Here is a 4,785-nt window from a genome sequence, read left to right as displayed (position 1 = left end):
GAGATTGGGGATCCCGGGATGAAATACAGACAGTGATAAAAGAATCTGTTCTAAAATTTTATAAAATAAGCTCACTGAAGAGGGTGGGGGTAAAGGGTGCTGACTTAAGTAACTTTGGAAATGACCGGAGTCTGAAAGATTAAAGGCAAAATGTTCTGCACATGAGCACAGCACTTTAGCTGATAAAGTCATTTCCCATGGGGTATGGATTAACAATTCTGACACCACTATACATGTACATTAGAACTAAATAGTTAATTAAATGGATGGCAGATGGTGGGAGCCAAGTTTCTAACTATTGGAATGTGAGAACACAACCAAGCAAGGGCAAAAGAATGATCTATGTGGTAGAGATTAGAGTTGCAGACATCAGTATAAACTCATGTGTAGCTTACTGTAGGCACAGGTTAATGCATACAGAAATATGTGTAGATAAGTGTGCATATGTTAGTTTACACACATAGTTAATTTCATTAACTAAAATGGAGACACTCTAGCAACCAGAAGCACACAGTGCCTCCAGATGTTGGTTTCTGATATCATTCTCCAATAAAAGAAACCAGAGCTTCTTAGTTAAATAGTGGATTCTAGACTGGAGCAGGAAATACACAAGTTTAATCTGGAGTATTTTGAAGTGCTAGAAAGTAAGAATGTGCTTTAAAAAATCACATACCATGATGGTGTTATGTCAAGGAAACATAGGAGCTAACGAAAAGAGCACTCAATCATAAAACCTGGAAAAACTTGAAAAAAAAAAAATAAATGAAGTAGTATGAAATAAATATCCACGAATCTACATTGATTTTAAAAAACACTGAATAAGTAAATAAATGAAGAGACAAATCTTCTATGTAGAAGGATCCCAAATAAATTATGTAGACTTTCCCTCCTAAAGGAGTGTAATTCCCTTCTGCATAAGTGTGGTGAGTGAAATGAGTCAGGCAGAGAAAAAGAAATACCATATGTTCTCACTCATTGGTGGGAGCAAAAAAATAAACAAGTTAATTCACTCACATACACACTCACAAAAAAAATGGGGGGGGAAGAAGATATAACAACTATACTTTTGTGAAGTTGATACAACAAGCAAATGGAAAGGACATTCTTGGGGGAGAGGAGAGAGAGGGAGGAGGGAGGGAGGTGTCAGTGATGGGCCATAATAATCTAATACATTGTATATTGACAAAATAAAAATTAAACGAAAAAAAAAGAATAGCTTGTTCTAGGCTATAAAACTTAAGGTTAAAGGATAAACAGAGAATTAAGGCTTTCTTAGAAATATTTTTCATGGCTCTTCAACATTAAACATCACCAAAAAGCAAAACATGTAAATATTCATAGTTACACAGTTATATAATTGAACGCACATGCCATGTCAATTAAGGGACCATTTTGTCAAGTTTTGTTTTCTTGCTATTCACGTTTGGCTGTAATTAACATATAAATCATAAAGAAATGACAATTCACTAGTGTACAGTGCAAATTGCGTTCTGAGTAAATCCTCCAATACCACTCATTTTTTACAGAATTGAATGTCATTCCCTGCTGAAAATGCAATTAAGCTGATTTATCTCTCTCAAGAGTAGTTATCCTTTCTTCAACTATTAATCTACTGTTAAGCCCTAAGATCATTATTGGACAAATTCCTTTTGGTCAAGCACAAAGACCATCCTCACCAAAATCCATTTCTTGCACTATAGTCTGTCCGAAAAATACTCAACGAGTCTAACAAGTCATTCTTGCCACACCATACTCTAAGCTGACCACAGCAGGTTCTGATTTGGAAAACTCTTCTGCATATTCACTGTAACGATTATCTGCGGGGTTGCTGCCCTCTATAGTTCGAGGAGCATCATTCACAGGTAGCAAAGTCTGTTCTAATCCATTTCTTGCACTATAGTCAGTCCGAAAAATACTCAATGAGTCTAACAAGTCATTCTTGCCACACCATACTCTAAGCTGACCACAGCAGGTTCTGATTTGGAAAACTCTTCTGCATATTCACTGTAACGATTATCTGCGGGGTTGCTGCCCTCTATAGTACGAGGAGCATCATTCACAGGTAGCAAAGTCTGTTCTTTAAAACACAGAGAAGTTTTGAGGGTAGGTGATTCGGGATGAACTGAATGTAACAACTCGTTGGTGAAGACACCATCTGTTTGCTTATTTTTGCATTACTTAATTTTAGATTCTAGGTCTTCAACATCTTTCTCTAACTGTTTATTTTGTTCATTCATATTCATAACTATATTAAATACAGACTGCCTAGGATGCAATGTTCGATCAAATTGGTGGTACATGTTTCTCCAAAATCTAAAGTTGAAAGATACTGTATTTGGCTCCAAAACTATAAATTTCTGAGATTCGGAACTATAGAGTGGATTTAAGTACTTCTTTTGGTCATCCAAAAGAAATGGCCACAGAGAGTAAGTCTTCTCCTTCAACTTGAGTTCTTCTCTTTCCTTCTGACAATTTCCAAGGAAGTTTCCAAATTGGCATGAAAGAATATGTTCATGGATCTGAAGAAGAAATGCTTCTTTGAATTCAAAGCCTTGTGGAAACTGTTCAGTCAAATGTCACACAGATTCCAAGAACTGAGTAAACACGGGTGAGACTTCCTTTGGGTCACCATCCAAATGGCCACACCTCTCTGAAAATTTAAGTCCAAAAGAGATCCAATCTTTTTCTATTAAAACCATGAATCCTTTGATTGTCCTGTAGTAAAAATCCAATAAAAGAGAACCAAGGGAACGAACCTGGGAAGTCCTATCCCAACCATCAGAACAATGTACCAACACACTTGCATTTTCAACCATTATTGCTTTGGCTAAGAAGGTTGCAGTATGATAAGCCCAAGAAAATTTGATAATTTCCATTTTTTTTCCTTCTATTTTCTTCTTGTTACGGCAGGTGTGATGCTCTTCATAGCTCTCTACATATTTGAACTTAAACTTGATGTTTTCATTTTTTTAATGAAATATATTTCACATACCATTAAATCAATCTTTCTAAAGTATACAATACAATGGTTTTTAGTATGTATACAATATTGTGCAACCATCAGAAAAATTGCAAACATTTTCATTAGCTCTAAAAGAAATCCCAGATACATTAGCAGTCCCTCCACATGCTCCCCTGCCCCCCATCCCTCTCTCCCTGCATTTTCTGGTATACACTAATCTATTTTCTGTTAATTTACTCTGCCAATTCATATAAATAAAATCATACAATATTTGGCATTTTGTGTGTGGCTTTTTCCACTTAGTATAATGTTTTCAAGAGTCATGTGTTTTACAGCGTAAATCAGTACTCCATTTATTTTTATGGCTGAATGATATCCCGTTTTATCGATATACAACATTTTATTTATCTATTCATTTGTTGATGAGCATTTGAATTGTTTCCACTATTTGGCTATTATGAATAATGCTGCTATAAACAATTGTATGAAAGTTTTTGTGTGAACATATATATTCAATCTCTTGAGTATATATTGAGGAGTGGAATTACTGGGTCATGTGGTAAATCTACATTTAATCTTTTGAGAGACTGGCCAACTGTTTCCCAAAGGGACTCCACCATTTGACATTCTCATCAACAGTGTATTGGGATTCCAATTTCTAAACATCTTCACCAACACTTGTATTGTCTGTCATTTGAATTATAGTCGTGCTCCTGGGTATGTGTGGTGTCTCACTTTAGTTTTGATTTGCATTTCCCCAATGGCTAATGAGGTTGTGTCTCTTTTCATGTGCATATTGGCCACTTGTATATCTTTGGAGAAATGTCTATTCAAATCCTTTGCCAAATTTTTAAACAGGATTATTTGTTTTTTTTTTTTATTTTTGAATTGTAATACTTTTTAAAAATGTATTCTGGATAATAGGTCATTATCATATATATAACATGCAAAGTTTTTCTCCCATTCTGTGTATTGTCTTGTTACTTTTTTTCACACTATCCTTTGAAACACAAAGGTTTTTTAAAAATTTTTTTGATGAAACCTAATTTATCCATTTTTTTTTTTTGATTTTGGCATCATATCTATGAACGTCATTGCTAATCTAAGGTCACAATGATTTACACTTGTTTTTTTGTTTGTTTGTTTGCTTTTCTAGAAGTTATATTGTTTTATCTCTTACATTTAGGTTTTCAATCCATGTTATTTGTGTTTATGATGTGAGGTAGGTGTCCAATTTCATTCTTTTGCTTTTCTATGGCTATTTAGTTGTCCCAGAATCATTTGCTGGAAAAACTATTCTTTCCCCTCAATTGCTTCATAAAAAAAAAATTGACAATAAATATATAAGCTTATTTCTGGAATATCATTTTTATTCCACTAATTTGTACATATATACTTATCATAATAAGTTGTAAGTATTTCTTACTGTAGGATTGCATGACTCTGTAGATAAATTCAGGGATCTACTTCTTTTTCAGCATTTTTTCCAACCCAGTTTATTCCATAGACTGATAGGTTATTTAAATTAATTACAAAATTATTACATAGGAATGAAAGGAGATAAGTTGAGGGGTAATATAAATAAAATAAAATGGTAATTTATGAGGCATGGTGGAACAGATAGTTATAAATACATTTTCAGCAAAATGTTCTACAGGAGTGCATCCCAAATGCTTGTGGACCACTGTTTTCAGTGTGAAAAAAAAATCATTTTAAACATGAAGCTAAATTGGTAAACCTAAGCACTTTTTTAATTGGAAATTACATTTTTCTTAAGTTTTAGTGTTATGATGTCATTTAAAAATAATATTATGTTTAAATGG

General features: G+C 33.7%; 1 pseudogene; it reads right to left on the bottom strand.

Moving 5' to 3' along the window:
• Positions 1-1,895: 1,895 nt before the first annotated feature.
• On the bottom strand, positions 1,896-2,876 carry LOC103605979 (annotated as a pseudogene).
• Between the last annotated feature and the right edge of the window lie 1,909 nt (positions 2,877-4,785).

Source organism: Galeopterus variegatus, unplaced genomic scaffold (assembly GCF_000696425.1).
Source record: "Galeopterus variegatus unplaced genomic scaffold, G_variegatus-3.0.2 Scaffold6206, whole genome shotgun sequence".
NCBI classification, from domain to species: Eukaryota; Metazoa; Chordata; class Mammalia; order Dermoptera; family Cynocephalidae; genus Galeopterus; species Galeopterus variegatus.
This window is presented reverse-complemented; position numbering and strand designations above follow the sequence as displayed.